Below are 18,236 nucleotides of genomic sequence, written 5' to 3' on the forward strand. Positions count from 1 at the left end.
ACTGGATGCCATGATCTTAGTTTTGGGCTCACTGAAATTATTCCTTTCAATTGCATCTCAGCCATGTGGGGCCAATATCTTGTGTATTTTTTTACATCCTGAGCATCCTTGGGAGTGGCTATAGCCTAATGGCTGCCAGGTCTCCTTCTGGAGTACCCTCAGGGCTTATGTTGGAGGGCTGTGATCCTGACGACTGTTACTTCCTTGTTTACTGATACGACAGGAAATACTCCATTTCTCATGAAGGTCTAATTGCCTAATGCTCCTGGTCTTACACTTTAATTAATATTTTACTACTCCAAGGAAATACAATTCTCTGTGTCAATAGGTATTATTCATTCTTTCAGTATCTGTGGATTTTTTTTTTTTCTGTATGCAGGCATAGCTTATTAGAACAGCACTCTTTAAAAAACCCGATGTGAACAGTTTTAGAGATGATTTTGCAGACGAACCTGGCCACAGAAATTCAGTTTAACCAGCAACATTTATATGGTTGGGTCTACACCGTCTCCTTTGCTGGGCCCCATTCCTCTACCACCCCCCTCCCCCTCCCACAAAGACCAAAAAAAAAATGTTAGCTTTTGGAAAAATAGTCCCTTAATTGGGGTTGGGCTTTGTGGTCTAAGAAAAAAGGGAGCTGATTGGTTTGTGGAATCACAGTGTTGTAACTGAAAAGTTCCTTGGAATTCATCATGAATAAGTCTGTCAGTTTATTGAGGAAACTCCCAAAGTGTAGGGTTTAGGGACAATCCACATGGCTCATGAGTAAAGGACTAACTCAGAACTGGGGCCTAATGTGGGGAAAGACTTGGACATCAAGTGCTTTATCATGGACAGAAAAAGGAATCATCAAATTCAGCTCAATCGTAACACATTCTCCATGTTTCTCTCTCTCTCCTGCCTTTTGCCCTGCAGCTAACTCCCTGTCCTGCCTGGGTCTTGCATATTTGGGGAGTTCCAGCCCTTTCTTCCGTCCCTTAACCTAGGCTTCACGCCTTTCTTTCTCTTTTTCCTTCCTTCCTAACCCCCCAGCCCACCCGAGCCCCATCCATGAGATTTTTATTTGGATTTTTAAAATGAAACCAGGTGCTACATAAAACAAAAGCGAAGTAATAACAAGGAAAGACTATCCAACGCCTAAAGAATGTGCTGAGTTTTATGACTCAGGCTGTCCTGGCAAAGAGCTCCAACTTACCCCGAGAGGTGGGTGGGCAAGGGCCATACATGGCAGCCTCAGCCTCCCCAGATAGGCATGGTCAAGGCTGCCCGTGACTCACCGCCCCAAACCAGAGACTCTTGTTCTTTGTGAAACAAGACTTCCTGAGACTAGAGCCAGAGGATCATCACATTTTCCCGAAGAGGCCAGTTCAGGCTGACATAGCAGGGGCCACCCTGAGGTTTGGAGGGGAAGGGAGCCTGGGCAGAAGGCCATCCCTGGGAAAGAAACCAGCTCGATGGACTTGAGCTAGGGTTTTGGTGCCTTGAAGTGATGAGTAAGTTGCAAAGTGACAGGAAGTGCAGCAAGAATTGTTCTAGAGACGGTGGCTTGGGAACTCCAGGTGGCAGGAGTGTCTTGGAGGAGGGGAGGGTGGCAGTGGTGCCGGGAGCCCACGGTGATGGGGGCGCGGGGCCGGGGGGGAGTTCCCCTTGACAAGTGGTGTGAGGTGCGGAGTGCAGCAAAAGTAGATCAGAGGCTGGCAGGGTTTCTGGGGGCTGCCCTGGCTCATGTGATCAGGAGGAGTAGATAAGAGCAGCATATCTACATAAACACCCCAGACACTCAGGCACACATCTTGGAATTCTGAGAATTCTTCTCCAATGAGCACAGTAATGGGCTGAGGTGTACATTTTTTCTGGTCCTAAGGGGCAGGCGGAGAGAGCGGAGAGAGCTAGGGCGCCCGACTCTCCTGGCAGAGTGGGGGGAGGGGGTCTGAACTTGGGGGACAAGGGTCTGTCGCGCTCCCTTCATCACACAGGCCCTGGGTCCAACGGAGGCCCATAGAGCTTCCTCTGGTGTCGGCCACCCCGTTGAAGGCTGTCACTTTCTGCACGAGAATGCACCTTGACCGGCATAAATGAGATCCCACGCAGAAGCCTCATGGAGGGCAGCCTGATTTTTCCCTTTTCTTCTTTTTTCTTCCTTCTCCTTGCAGTGGAATACCATGTCAAAAAGCTACAGTGACTATTCCGTAATGGCAGGAAAAGCTCTGCTTAACTTTTTCATTAAAATCTACTTACCTGGAAAAACACAGTCTTTTAAGGACCATGACTACATAAATATTTATAGTGTGAACAGGCGTCACTCTTGGTTCTGAGGGAGAATGGGCTCATTCAGTTTTATTTATGATGTGACACTCCGGTGAATGACATCCGTCATCTGGGTCGGCCCTACACTCCCTTCCACTGAAGCATGTTTATGGAGTGATTATGCCTGCAAATATTTGCTATATTTAGTCCCTCTCCTCCCCTAACCCCCTCTTAGCCTTTTTTTTAACACCCCAAATGAGCAAAAAGCCAAGCTTATGGTCTTGGGAAGATTTGAACCCTAATGACAAGGCGCAGGGGCTGGAACAAGCGGTGCAGAAGCATTTGACGAGTTGGGAGGCAATTAGAGTGGGAAGGATGAGTTATTATAGCATCACCCCCACACGAAGGTGCTTTGTGGGGCCTGCGGCCAACAGGTGAGGGCCCTCAGCGGGGCGTGATGGGTTTTGACAGGTGATGGCCATAGCCCTGAGTGATGAATGCAGATAGATCCCAGTGGAACTTTCCTTCCCAGGCAACTTTCTCGGCACAAGACCGCGCAAGCCCTCAGATTTGTCACCGCGCACCCTGAGGGCTCTGGGGGCAGGGGTTGGTGGGAACTCTGTGACCTCAGCTGGGTCAAGGTTGCTGGGGTAACCCGAGTGGGCCACACCTGGTCTCTGGCTGGGGGCGCTGGAGCTGCCCTCCATCAGCTGTGGAGAAGCGAGGGCCCCCTCTGGCTTCTAGCTTAACAGCTGCACATGTCCGCTCTTGGCATTTCAGGCTAGATCTAGGCTTACTTCAAGGCCCAGTGCCTGCCTCCAGTCAGCTTGGCCACCTATTGTTTATCCTGGGAAGGGCTGGGTCTTGGCAACAGGGCCTGAAGTGGTGCCCGCATTTTATTTTTAGAGATGGGAAAATGCTTGCTTTTTGGCAGCCACTCTTTTTCTGGCACACATCAGGATGGCGTCAAAAAGTCCAAGCGAGAGATTCCAAGCCCTAGATCCATGGTGTGTGTCATCATAGGCAGTAGGACCACGGGCCTCTCAACAGAAGCTTCTGCAGAGCCTGAGATCTCTGGGTCCCACTGGCTTCATCCTGGCAGCACGAGGCCTTTAGTCCTCCACCCTCTTAGCCTGGTCTTCTAATGAGCCCCTCTTCAGAGCCTCAGCTGGCTTGAAATGTTAGAGTTCTTACCTCTCTTCAGCTCCTTCCCTACCAATTCATAGTCTAGTCCAACTTGGTAGACAGAGGAAGAAAAAGCAATCAGCTGCTAAACCTGGCACTCACCACCCCTTCTCAGAGTTGCTGTCATTGTCATCGTGGTGACTGGTGCGAGGCAACCAGCTTCCACAGCAAGAAGAGCGTTACCACCCCCAGGAAGGGCATTTTCAGATTTTATTAGAATTGTTATTTGTTCCAGCATGATCCATCTCAGAACATATTTGTGTAGGTCCTGTGATTACAGCTACTGACAGTTTATCTGAAAGCATTTTGTAAACTGTAATGACATGTTATACAAAGATAAAAAGGAATGGATATAAAAGTAAAGAATTAACTTGCATTTCCGATTTTTCTTTATCCCCAACCTTTTAACAAATTTACTTTTTGACTACAAAAATAAAAAAATGAATATACTCTCCTTTGCCCCCTTGATTACCTTTAGGATTCATTTTTCTTCTTGCTGGAGTGCACCCTCTGGTAGGTTCTGCTCTCTCCACCAGAAAGTACCTGTGGATAGTAAATTTTCCTGAGGGCTTTTGTGTCTGAGATGTCGAAACTCTAAGTTCATATTTATTTTTTCTTGAGCATATCAAAGCTATTTGCCCTATTTTTTTTTTTTTTTTGAAACTGCTATGATTGATCTGACTCATTCTTTTGTAGACTCTTTTAGGACTGTCTTTGTCACCTTGATCTTCTGGAGTTTTATTATGATATCTCTGTGTGTTAATTTAGTTTTTAAGCTTATCCTTCTCAATACTGATAGGCTCTTTCAATCTGAGGGCTCAAGCCTTTAGTTCTAGGATGTGGGGTGCTGAGGAAAAAGCCAGAAAGGTTATATTGACCTGTATAATAAAGTTCTGGGGAGAGAGAAGGGGTCATGTGGCCTGAACATTGGGGGAACTCTAAGGGGTTTCTAAAGAGAGGGAGAAGAGTAAGGTTTGGAAGCATCCATTGCCAGCGAGGTGAGGAAAATGTCGTCAGAGGATCTTTAAGATCTTTGGATATACATCAAGAATGTACTCCCTTCTTTGGTATTTTATGAAGAAGCTGAAGCTCGAATTTTTGTTAATTATTTTTTTTTCTGTGAAACTTTTCCTGTGATTTGATGCTGAAACTGAACCACAAGACTCTCTTGAGTTAGTATGAGTTATAGAAACAATTATTTTTTTTATAAAATTTTAAGCAAATACTTTTGTTTCATTCTGTGTCTCTCTCCTCACTGACCTTCTCCCTCTTCTTTTATATAATGAGGAAATGAAATTAGATGCTTCAGTCTTGCGTTTCTCTGTAACTCTCTTTCTCTCTTTGGCTCATCCTTCATCTACCTACCTAAATATTCTTTTTTATGACTAATGGCTTATAAGAAGCATAGGCAAATAGTTGGTTCACTCATTTCTGTAATCTAATTTGTCACCAAGTGAGCTGTCCTGAGCAGATCATAAATTTGGGTAAAGAGGACGGCACAGTGACCAAGCTTATAGCAGGCCAGGACCCTTGGCTTAAGCTCTGGTGTAGGAAGCTCTGCCAACCCCCGCCCCACCCACACCATAGACGCTTACTATTCTAGCCTGAGGAATTCATTCCATAAATTCTCTTGGGCCACCCATTGGAACTGATACGCAGCACACAGGAGGGAGACTTAGGAAAGGCTCAACACCAAAGAGCATCTGTGAGCAAACAAAAGCAGAAGATGCAAACAAAATTACATTATTCTTCCATAAACATCATCGTTGGGTCAGTTTTTATCATGTGCATGTCTTACCTTTTGGAAAGCACGGAAGATGGTTAGTAAACATTTTAAAATATGAAGAATATCGGTGCTAACATTAAAGGTCCAAATCCTCCTAGGAGGTTTGGCTTGTGTGGGGGCTGTTTCTTCCACTTCTAATATACACACTAACATGGTTGTTGTGAAGAGACAAGAAGCATATGCAGCCTGTAAACTGAATTACTCACTCTCCTGACTGAACCGTGAGTGGCTTGAGTGGACTTCCCTGGTAGCTCAGCTGGTGAAGAATCCGCCGGGAATGCAGGAGACTCCAGTTCAATTCCTGGGTCGGGAAGATCCCCTGGAGAAGGGATACGCTACCCCAGCATTCATGGGCTTCCCTGGTGGCTCAGCGGTAAAGCATCCACCAGCAATGCGGGAGACCTGGGTTCGATCCTTGGGTTGGGAAGATCCCTTGGAGGAGGGCATGGCAAGCCACTCCAGTATTCTTGCCTGGAGAATCCCCATAGACAGAGGAGCCTGGCAGGCCACAGTCCATGGGGTCACAAAGAGTCAGACAGGATTGAGCAACTTAGCACACAGCACACAGGGCTTGAGCAGCCCCAACTACCATGCAGCCCCCGTGCCCAGACAGATTCGGACCTCCTTGTTGGTAGATGCTAGTGGTACTCTCACCAGCATCTGAGACTTTCCTGAGTAAGCAGTAGTGCAGCATAGCCTATGAATACCATTTTGATGTGTCATCCTTTTCAGGCCACTCCATACATAGTGACTGAGCTTGGGAGGTAGATGCCTGCTGGTCTTGGGTTAGCACCAAGATGGGAGTGAACTCTCAAGTGGTAGAAGCCTATGAGGATCAGCTCTGCTGACGTCTGCTCTTCTAGACTGAGGAACTGTTCTTCAGAGATTCTCTAGGACCACCCAGTGATTTGATGTATGACGTAGGGGAGAGAGATTTGGGAAAGGCACCAACATAGCACTGATTATCAGCAGTAGGACCTCAGAGCAAGTGAAGGCACACGATGTGAGCAAAATTAAGGTCAGAGTCTTCTATTTTTAACGAGTGATCTGTGATCATCTTTTATTTTTTGCCATGCGGCCCTGTGGGATCTTAGTTCCCTGATCAGGGATCGAAATGGCATCCCTTGCATTGGAAGCTCAGAGTCTTAGCCACTGGACCGCTAGGGAAGTCCCTCAGAGTCTTCTGAGAATGTAGGGCAAATAGTGAAAACCATTCATGTGGATCCTCAAGGGAATCGGGTGTTTCTTCAAGCTGCCGTCAGCATTTCTTCTTCTCTGGAGTGCAAGATTTCCTCCACTTTGTGTGTAACCACTGTTCTATCTGTCTGCAGGGAGGGGCGTGTTTTCCAAATTATAGATCTCTTCTGCCTTCCTACAAAAAAAAAAGTGACGGTGTGAGGTTTTTAAAACTGCACTTTACTGAAAAAGAACCATGCATTTGCTTTAAATGTTCAGGATACTATATTTTCAATTTTTGGTTACTCTGTATTGTGTCTTCTCTCTAAATTTCCTTCATCTTCCCACCAACGTTTATGTTAAACAATGAAATACTTTTGTAGGTAAAGACGCTTCTGGAATTTGGTCCCCATGAAGAGAATCCAATTTTATTTATCATTATTCTTTAATAACTTAAAAAGTATTTATTCGGCTGCACCAGGACTTCCTCGCAGCAGCAGAATCTTTAGGTGCAAAGTCTTAGTGTAGTGTGTGGGATCTAGTTCGCCGACCAGGGATTGAACCCAGGCCCCCTGCATTGAGAGCTCAAGTCTTAGCACTGAACCAACAAGGAACTCCTGAGAATCTAATTTTAAAGGGAGAAATTCTGAAATAATCACCACCCCTTGTCTGGAAAATTCAAGTTTTCATAGAACAGCGGGCCTACCTCCAGAGAAACACGTGACAAGTATCTGGCAGATGCCATCACTGTAACGCTCTCCCCTTAAAACCCCGTCCATTTTTACTTGCTCTGATTTACTGCTTTAATGGAAGAGCCCACCATGGTGACACACACTCTTGTTTGTCAAAGTGTGAGGCCCTGCCAGATGGTCTTCTTCAGAAGAAATGCTTTCAATATGATAATGTTTATATTTGTGTTTCTGGCATGAATTAATAATTTTCTCATGATATTTAATAAGAAACAGATTATTTCATTTCCAACTCATAAAACCCTGTACCTTTCTTTCCATTATGTCTGATGAGAGTTATTTTCTTCCTGTTGGCAAGCTGGCAGTGGGTACGAGCAAGATTGCCAAGTTGTAGCTCTTTTGCCTCAACTGGAGTGTGTACAGTCCAGAAGGGTTGGAGATCCACTGCTCCATATAAAGGTGGACTTTGCAATGCATCAGAAAGCAACAGTCAGGGTAGCATGAGACCAGGCCTCCAATGTAAACGATCTCTTTTGAATTTCAAGATTAGACCTCCGTGGTGTAGTACTCTGGATGTTGGTAACTGAGTCTGTCCTCTCTGGCCATATCCATCACGTTTTGTTTTGTTTTATTAAAGTTAAAGTCCCTTGGACTGCAAGGAGATCAAACCCATCAATCCTAAAGGAAATCAACCCTGAATATTCACTGGAAGGACTGATGCTGAAGCTGAAGCTCCAATACTTTGGCCACCTGATGCAAAGAGCTGACTCATTGGAAAAGACCCTAATGATGGGAAAGATTGAAGGCAGGAGAAGGGGATGGCAGAGGATGAGATGGTTGGATGGTATCACTGACTCAATGGACATGAGTTTGAGCAAACTCTAGGAGATGGTGAAGAACAGGGAAGCCTGGTGTGCTGCAGTCCGTGGGGTCGCAAAGAGTCGGACAGGACTGAGGGACTGAACACAACAAAATTTATTTATTCATTTTTAATTGGAGGATAATTGTTTTACAGTGCTGTATTGGTTTGTTGCAGAGAAGGTAATGGCACCCCACTCCAGTACTCTTGCCTGAAAACTCCCATGGACGGAGGAGCCTGGTAGGCTGCAGTCCATGGGGTCACTAAGAGTCAGACACTACTGGGTGACTTCACTTTCACATTTCACTTTCATGCATTGGAGAAGGAATGGCAACCCACTCCAGTGTTCTTGCCTGGAGAATCCCAGGGATGGCGGAGCCTGGTGGGCTGCCATCTATGGGGTCGCACAGAGTCGGACACGACTGAAGCGACTTAGCAGCAGCGGCAGTGTACTTGGTCACTCAGTCATGTCCAACTCTTTGCGAGCCCATGGGCTGTAGCCCACCAGGCTCCTCTGTCCATGGGATTCTCCAGGCAAGAATACTGCAGTGAGTTTCCATTCTCTTCTCCAGAGGATCTTACCAGCCCAGGGATCGAACCCGGCTTCAGCTTTGCAGGCAGATTCTTTACCGTCTGAGCTAGAGGGCAGTTGTATTTAGAAGCACTACTGACTTTTACCCACGCGGCCCATTTCCTGTGGATATCTTTGACAGAAACTTGTCCAGGCAGACAGCAAGAGCAGGGCATGAAGACAGACCGGATGCACTTCAAAGGATGAATTATACCAGAAAATGATGTGGGAAATTGGTGTGGAGTATGGCTGGGATTCTAGATTACTCTTCTCTTCTTCAAAGGACTGTGAAGTGGAGATCAGGAGAGGTTAGGGCTTCCCGAGAGGGAAGGGAGGGTTCAACATCTTTGGGCAAGTATGAGGCACATGTGATTTTTTTCTTTCACTGTCAAAGTTAATAGGGCTTCCCTGGTGGCTCAGTGGTAAAGAACTCGCCTGCCAGTGCAGGAGATGTGGGTTCAATCTCTGGGTCGGGAAGATCCCTGGAGAAGGAAGTAGCAACTCACTCCAGTATTCTTGCCTGGGAAACCCCGTGGACAGAGGCACCTGGTGGGCTACAGTCCATGGAGTCACAAAGAGTTGGACCCGACTTAATGACTAAACAACAACAACCAAACTTGATACAAGGGTAGATTCTTCTCCTTGTCACCAGCTGCTCACCAGCAATTCATTCTGGAACATGTTGGAATTTGCGTTCCATCCCTAACCTGTCACTGACACTGCATCCTGAAAGATCACCGAGGGCGGCAGATCATTGGTCAAGGCTGTGGGATTCAACCTCAACCGCCTCTTCCTTGGGGATTTTGTTTAGAGGACCCTCTCACCACAGCTCCCTGAAGTGCTGTGCTCTGCCGTGGGTTCTCTAATTGTTGCTCTTTGGTCTCCCATGGTGCCTTCCCGTCCTTCCCCTGGGAAATTGGCATCTCCCAAGATTCTGTCTTTGGTGCATTTGCTGCTGTTGCTCTTGCTGCCGTGGTGTTATCACCTGCCCCACTGGCTCCAAAAACCATCTTTGGGCCTACAAGCCTGATCATGAGCTTTGTCTGAGCTCTAGAATAACACTTTCCACAACCTTTACGACCCAAGAATGACCTACTCAGAGAGGAAATTACTTCTAGACCTCTGGCAAGGATGCTGAGGCCCTGCACCCAGATGTTAAGAGGGGAAAGACAGGAGAGATTCATAAAATACTTGGCAGATAAAATGAACAGGACTTTGATGCATTAGCTGTCCAAAGAAAGGGAACAAGAGAAAGGAAGAGAAGAGATAGAAGGGGACAAAGTTGACCCCTGTAGCTCAGGTAACTTGGAGGGTGGGTGTCCCTTATTGATCTAGTGCAGTGATCCCCAACCTTTTTGGCACCATGGACTGGTTTTGTGGAAGAGAGAGTTTCCACTGACTGGGGGCGGGGGGATGGTTTGAGGAAGATTCAGGCGCGTTACATTTGTTGTGCACTTCACTTCTATTATTATGACATCAGCTCCACCTTGGATCACAGGCATTAGATTGCACGGAGGCTGGGGACCCCCAGTCTAAAGAGACGCGGTTAAGCGGCACATCTCAGGGAGAAGATGGTGGTTTCGGTGTAGCGTATCTGAACCTACCATGTCTCTCTGCCCTTTTCATCCTCCTTCCCTGTAGCACCTCTAGGATTATCTTCCTAAAATACAGGTCAGATCCTGCCATTGTCCTTCTCAATGTATTTTCCTAGTTCTTGTTAACTAGAGAGTCGTTTGGATGTTCAGACTCCTTAACAAGGGACTCAAAGCCCTACCCAAGCTGGCTTTGTTTGGTTTCATTATCATCTTCTAGCACAACAGAGCCCGCCATGCGGTTTCTCACCTTCTTGCTTTTCCTCAAGCTGTTCTCTCAATCTGGAATGCCCTCCCCACTCTTCCCGCCTCGGAGAATACGACTCAGTCTTGAGACTGCAGTTGGCTTTCTCCGTTCCCCAGAAAGCCTCCTGTCACCCTGGTTGTAAGTAGTCGCTCTTTATTCAATATTTCTATAGCAATATATGCGTAGTTTTTTCCTGGTATTATAGTGCATTTGCTCAAATGTGCGTTTCTTCTGTGGGTTGGCAGACACTTTAAAAGGGGCTTCCCAGGTGGCTCAGTGGTAAAGAATCTGCCTGCCAATGCAGGAGATGTGGGTTCCATCTCTGGGTCAGGAAGATCCCCTGGAGGAGGAAATGACAACCCACTCCAGTATTCTTGCCTGGAAAATCGCATGGACAGAGGAGCTTGGCGGGCTACAGTCCATAGGGTTGCAAAAGAGTCGGACACAACTTAATGACTGAGCACAGCACATCCCAGCAAATGCCTAAATATTAGGGACTATGTCTCATTTATCTGTTTCTTACCAGCTGCCAGCACATAACTTTCCACGTATCGATTGCTCACTAAATAATGAAAGAAAAGGAGAGAAATTGGTCAAGGTTAGAGTGGAAGTGCAGTCTGGGGTATGGGGGAAGAAGTGATGGGTTGTACAGGCTTGCTTTAGAACCTGGAGACTGGGTTGGAAACTCTGGGTTGTGGAGAACAGATGCAGAGAGTAATAATGAGGGAGGCAGTGGATTATGGGTAATGTGAGGGGTTCGTATATAAAGGCAGGACCCCGTGACACCAAATCATAGTGAAAGGGTTAGTCCCTGAGTCGTGTCCAACTCTTTGCGACCCCATGGACCGTAGTCTGCCAGCCTCCTCTGTCCATGGGGTTTTCCAAGTGAGAATACTGGAGTGGGCAGCCATTCCCTTCTCCAGGGGATCTTCCCAACCCAGGGATCAAACCCAGGTCTCCCGCATTGCAGGCAGATTCTTTACCATCTGAGCCAGCAGGAAAGCCCCACAAAATCATGGGTGAACACAATTTAGCCTACCTTATGGGCAGACAGGCCAAATTATAACGTCCCTTCATCAACAGGGAATTTTTATTCTGCCCATTTAAAAAGACACATAGCCTCATTGTGTAACCAAAACCCTTGCATATTCGGTGATGGCTGCTGGGTCTTTGTCTGATGCCATAAAAAGATGGGACCTTGACCAATAGTATGATGATGACCCATTGCTAAGCCCATTTCCTTAATTGTAGAAAAGATAGGCAAGTGGGTATTCTCTTAATAAGATTTCTTCGACCCTTAATTATTCTTTTCACATGATACTCTTTCATTAGCCTGTATTTATTTTTAGCAGCACAAAGGAAGAACGAAAAATATTATCTTTTAATAGTGTGAATCCCAGAATAAAACAATTCACGGCCTTCCCTCTGGCTGCTCTCACAAAAATGCATGTCTATTATGTTCGTATCTGCACTGGACGCTGTGCGTGCTGTGCGTGTTCTGTGTCACCGTGCGTAGCCCAATCTTCCTTAGTAAAAGGACCGCCAGTTGTGGGTTGTTGGTGCTCTTTAGTCTCTTAGACATGTCTGACTCTTTGGCAGCCCCATGGACTGCGGCCCACCAGGCTCCTCTGTTCAAGGGATTCTCCAGGCAAGAATACTGGAGTGGGTTGCCATTTCCTTCTCCAGGGGATCCTGCATTGGCAGGCAGGTTCTCTACAGTTGAGCCACCAGGTAAAGCCCAATTGTGAGTTACAGGTGGAAAAAAAAAAAAAAAAAAAAAGATGAAATACCTTTCAATTTTCAATTGGGGGCTTCCCTGGTGGTCCAGTGGTTAAGAATCCACCTTGCAGTTCAAGGGACATTGGTTCGATCCCTGGTCCAGGAAGATCCCACATGACTCTGGGGCAAGTCAGCCCACGCACCAGAACTACTGAACCCACGCACTGCAGCTACGGAAGCTTGCGTGCCTAGAGCCCACGTTCCGCAACAAGAGAAGCCACGGCGAAGAGAAGCCCACACACCGCAAGGAAGAGTAGCCCCTCCTTCACAATTAGAGAAGCCCCATGCACAGCCAGAAGACGAAATAAATAAATAAATCTCCACCAAAGTTTTCAATTAGCTGTTTTCCACGAGAACAGATACCTCCTGTTCAGCCCCACGTTCGTTCCTCTGGGAGGTACGAGCATTAAGAAAATGCCAGGTGAATGCAACTCCTTCATTCTTAGCTGGGCTCTGGCTGCCAGCCCGTTTGTTGGACCAGCGTTCATGATCAGCTAGGACCTCTGAGAGCCACCAGGATGCCTTTTGCTTGGGCTTGAGGCTGGCCGCGAAGCCTGAGGCGCGGCTGCTCTTCCCTGGCTTCGTGGGGCTCTCACGCGGCTTTCCCAGTCTAGGAGGCTCTCTGAGGTGGGGGACAGCCCATGTCCCCGTCAAGCAATTTCCTCTCGGTCAAGTCCTGGAAGGACTCAGTCTCATTAGAGAAATCAAAAGGCGAACGCCAAAGGAGGGAGGGCTCTAAAGAGATTTCATAGTTTCTCTCTGGCTATACAGGAGGGAGAGCCTTTACTAATACGTGCTTCTCAGGTCCACCTCTTTCCTTTCGTAGCACCACAAGCCAACACTGTCTTGGTTCTTTCCAGCTTCCAGTGGGGGAACGGAGAAGGTCTTCAGGTGAACCTAACAGGTTGGATGCACAGCCAACATTGGTTTAGAGGCTAATAAAGGGATGTCAACGTTTATGCCAAATATGACGATCTTATCAGATACCGATGGCTCTGCATCTCACAGACTTACCTGCTTTTTTCCAGCCTTCGCTGCAGCAACCAACTCCGGTCAGGTGTGGTTGACAGCACCTCCCCTCAGCTTCACCAACAGTCTCTTCCATGCTGCACCATTGGCTTCTTTGCCGCCTCTGTGGCTGTCTGTGGGGAACTTCTCAGTCATTCCAAACCATGGGCAAAGCCGGAAGTGCAAGGGAACTGACACACACCACGGCTGCTTGGGCGCATTCTCCCTTCTCTCGTGTGACTTGTCAATCCTGAGACACTTTCACACAGCTCCTCAGGAGGTTCCCACGGTGACTCAATGCCAGTTCTTCACTGCAGCAACTGTCTTGCCAAAGCGCCCTGGGATTGGCTTTCCCCTCTTACCTGCTTCACTCTTTCTAGTTTCCCACTTTTGTTTCTGGAATTACTTCCGAAAAAAAATCTCAGGGTTCAGCTTTTTAGGGGAACCCAGAAAACACTGAGATAAAAGAAGGGGGCAAACTATAAATGCTGATCAAACTCATTGTGTGGAGAATGTTCTAACAGACCTTCTATTTGAAGAGGGACATAAGGGAACGAGGGGGCTTGATTGTCCTTTGTAACACACACTGCGAAGTCTGTGGACCACTAATTAGAAATTGCAGTTAAAAATAGAAGAACTCTAAAGGCAAGTGATGACATTTCCTATCTAGAAATCTTTGAGACTGGAGCGACATCATTCTGGGATTCAGGCTGGAGGATGGCTAGATAAACGTCCCTGGTTCTAGCCCTGTGTTTGCTCTTACTTGTCTGATGAGGGGCATAGGTCAGTCATTTTCCTATGTTTCTGGAAAGCACGTGTCATCTTCCCATCCAATGAACGTTCCTGTAAGCATTGATAATGTGCTTAGAGTCCTTGGGTCCAGAGTCTTTCTAAACAAGTGGCAAAATGGGAAGAATATATTCTTTAGGTTAAAACTAAAGTGCCTTTCCTTACCTTTTAAAAGAAAACCATTTGCTCTTCTCCAGAAAACACCCGACACGTGGTTGGCAGAGCGCTTAGCAGTCACAGCGGCACCAGGTGGAGGCTGGAAGCAAGTGGTGGGAAAGGGAGGGGGTGGAGTGAGAGGCGTGCTGATGGCCAGGGGGAAGCCTTTCCATGCCACCTGGCCACCCCCAATCCTCTAAGCAGATTAAGTACCCATAGTTAGGTGAAGCATTTTGTTGTTGTTTAATTGCTAAGTTGAGTCCGACTCTGCGACCCCACGGACTCCTCTGTCCGACCCCCACCAAGCTCCTCTGTCCATGGGATTCTCCAGGCAAGAATACTGGAGTGGGTTGCCATTTCTTTCTCCAAGGCATCGTCCCCACCCAGCGATCGAACCCGCGTCTCCTGCTTGGCAGGCAGATTCTTTACCACCTGAGCCCCCTGGGAAGCCCGAGCCACCCTCAAGATGACTGCAGACAATCCAAGCATGATGCCTAATGTTTAATCAGAAGACATACATTTTAGGTCTCCCAAATCCTGAAGTGGGCAAAAATATATTATTAGGCATTGTTTTCTCCCTTAAGTCTGTTGTGGTTTGAAAATGTTGAGGTGCCATTGTTGCTGTAACTGCCTTGCGAGGGTTCTGTTTGGTGACCACTTTTGCTTCAGACTGACTTTTGCTTGTTCAGCAAGAGTCATGGGATCATCATACATGTTATCTGTTAGGGTGGGAAGGGATCTTAGAGACCATCTAGTTCAATCTTTCTTTTTATAAGGTGCTTCCGAGTCAGACTTCAAACTCAGGTGATCTAACTCCACAGGAATGTGTTTTGTGGTTGGAAAACACGTTCTTCTCTGTCATCCAGACATTCTCACTAAAGAGGCTGGAAGACCACCTCTAGGGACTGGTGTAGGGGAAAATAATTGAAGTATGAACTGAGATAGATTCTCTGCTCAAGTTCTATAATTCCGTTGAAAACGAATTAACTTACACTTACCTTAACTCCATCAGAAAGGAATTCCAAGGCAATACAGCAATTGACTTTCCCTTTCTCCTTTGCAGCTCCTACCAACATGAGCAGGATTTACATTTTCCTGTTTTACAGATCCAGCTGGCAAGAATTATGAATGGGAGAACAGCTAACTCATAAAGAAGAGGCCCTGATGGATAACCTCAGACCATTCAGACCTTGGACAGAAGAATGGGCCCCTTGGTCCATAGAGCCACACTTTATTTACCCCAGGGCCAGCATTATGGGCATTTGCTTTCTTAGTGAATTTTAATTACTTGCAAAATAAACCTCATTTTGTGTGGGATTCTTCTGTTCCGGGAGTTTTAGACGTAAGAGTGTTGTCTGGGGTCTCTTGAACATCTGAGGTCGGTGACACCTTGGAACGCAGTCTGAATCCCAAGAGTATTCTTTGATTCTGTGAGTTTTGCTCACAGGTCTTAAGGCACTGTTGGGAAGGATTCCCGTTTGGCCTTCTCTTAGTGGGCTTTTCAGGTGGTGCTGGTAGTAAGGAACCTGCCTGCCAATGCAGGAGATGAGGTTTCCATCCCTGTGTTGGGAAGATGCCCTGGGGGAGGGCATGGCAACCCACTCCAGTATTCTTGCCTGGAAAATCCCACAGAGGAACCTGGCGGGCTACAGTCCACGGGCTCACAGAATTGGACATGACTGAAGCAACCTGGCACGCACGAATGAAAAAACTGATGAAGTTATGTTTATTTTGTATGTGCCCCCGGGCTGCTTACGGACCACTGCCAACAGATGCGATCACTCAGCTGCCGTCCCCTTCCACTGCCCTCTCTCCTTCTGTACGAGTTACCCCCAAGGACTGAACGCACCGAGGTGACTTGATTCTGCGTTTGGGCCACTAAGATGTGCCTTCCGCTGCAAGTCCTTCATGAGCCCCATGTGACCTTTGGCAGCCAGGGGCTCTCATGTGACGCTTCTGACTGTGGGTATGGAGGTACCAGTGGTCATCAAGCCTTGACACCTCTCCTTGTTCCCATGACCAGCGCTGTGGCTCTGTGAAATGATCAAGGACAGTTTCTGGTGTCCACCATATGGGGCCAGTCAGCTGTAGACTCTACAGAAAACGTGGCCTTGAGTCTTAGCTTACAGTCTATTTAACAAGACAGGCATAAAAGGATGTATGATCATGGGTGAAATTCCAACAGGGGCCACATAGCTGGGTGGGGGTGCCGGGGTCCCCGAGCATCGATCTGAGTAAATGATGATGGAAGGGGATGAGGCCTGTCCTGTCCTGGATGGCTCCCATCCCATCCACTTTTCAACATTACTGAAAGCTCATTAGCAGGAGAAACGACTAACAAACTAATGATTATTTTCTTTCTATTTCTGGCTTTTCTCAACCAAAGGGAAAATGTGAGGTAGATGTGAAATCTAAGGGAAAAAAATACATACACAAAATGAGATGTCATGTCTGCCTGTAGTGCTAGCAAAAAGCAAAGAAGTCTGAGTTATTTTAGTGTTTTCAATAAACACCAAACACAACTGAGTATTTGAATCAAGGGAGAGAGGATTATTCAGTCTCCTAAGACAGTTACTGGATGAAAACACAAAGGGGAGTATAGTGTCTGATTAATGATTGGCCGTTTTCAAAGTGGCTTCTCCTACATTATCTCATTTTATAAAAAGTAAATTTCATCTTTTACATGTTAAAGTGAAGCAGTTTGTAATTTCTTGCAAGTAAAGGATATTAATAAGCAAGTTGTGAACCAGCAGATTCTCTTCTGCTGCATTGCATTTTTCATCAACCATCACCGATTCACGGGGATGTTCTAACAACTTTTTTTCTTTTTTTTCTAACAGAACTTTAAAATGGTGTTTTAAAAAATTGTTTGCATTTATCAGTGTTTTTGCTCGCTTGATGTCACTCTCACTTGCTCTCTCTCTTTTGGGCTCAGTTTCTTTCTCCAGTACCTTCCTTTGAATGGGGAACTAGAACTTGCATTCAGATAGATTATTATTTAGCTTATAAAACATACCACCTATTACAGTTCTTATAGTTGCTAGACTTCATTAAGACAAATAGAATTACTCATCTGTAGTCCCCTCTTTGGCTATGGGGTCAATAAAATGCTGTTAAGCAGGAGAGGGTAAGGCTGGTGTACACTTTCCAGTGTCACAAAGTATTTTCTGGAAGGAGCCAGCTTGCAGCTGTACTGATGGATGAGACAGTCTCAATACTAATGGCCTTGAATGATTTACATAATAGCAGTTTGCATTAGAACCATGGCTGTTCAAAACTTGCATTTGCAATAGTTGTAACTAGTAGCGAACATTTCCTAGGGCTTCCCTGGTAGCTCAGACAGTAAAGAATCTGCCTGCAGTACAGGAGATCCGAGTTCAACCCCTGGGTTGGGAAGATCCCCTGGAGAAAGGAATGGAAACCCACTCCAGTATTCTTGCCTGGAGAATTCATGGACAGAGGAGGCTGGTGGGCTACAGACCATGGGGTTGCAAAGAGTCAGACATGACTTGGAGACTAAACTTACCTAAAACACACTGAAATTCGAATATCAGAACACAGCAAGACAAAACTCAGATTAATAAGTAGCCAAGAATGGCACTCAAGAAAGAAAAAGAAACAAGAGTATAGCCAACCTTTTTTTTTTTTAATTAGAGTATATTATACTTCCAAACTGGATACACTAGAAATTGGCAATGCAACATAAGATGCAAAGGAATATACCAGTTACTGTCAAAATGACCCTGTACAGCCTTGTAATGCAAAAAGCTTTATACAATACAAATTTTCAGTAATGTACATAAACCTTGACAGTATGATCATCTGAACATAATACGAGGAGTTAAAAAAAGGAGAGAAGAAAGTGCAGAGAACTCTAACTGTATCACTATATGGAAAAATAAGCTAGCTTTCATTGAAGAATGCATAGTGAAAACAGAATCAAAGTTAGTTGGCAGGTGACTATCTCAAAGACGTTAGTGTTTTACACGGAAAGGATATCTATGGAATACATCCTTCCCTGAGTATCAAACTGCAAACCAAATTCAGGGGTATGTATTACCTCAGTGGAATCTGAAAAATGCTGTAGATTTTTCTTTATTAATAACAATAATAATAATATAAAAAGTCAAACAAACTCCAAACACACCTTTT

General features: G+C 46.0%; 1 protein-coding gene across 1 annotated transcript in view; it reads left to right on the forward strand.

The window, feature by feature from the left end:
• C17H4orf51 (chromosome 17 C4orf51 homolog) overlaps positions 1–15,447 on the forward strand; it is a 49,323-nt gene extending 33,876 nt beyond the window's left edge. Inside the window, exon 7 of the mRNA XM_005906558.2 lies at positions 15,191–15,447. The gene's annotated coding sequence lies outside the window, so the exon portion shown is untranslated. The remainder of the gene's footprint in view (positions 1–15,190) is intronic.
• The last annotated feature ends 2,789 nt before the right edge of the window (positions 15,448–18,236 follow it).

This window comes from Bos mutus, chromosome 17 (genome assembly GCF_027580195.1).
Source record: "Bos mutus isolate GX-2022 chromosome 17, NWIPB_WYAK_1.1, whole genome shotgun sequence".
Taxonomy (NCBI): Eukaryota; Metazoa; Chordata; class Mammalia; order Artiodactyla; family Bovidae; genus Bos; species Bos mutus.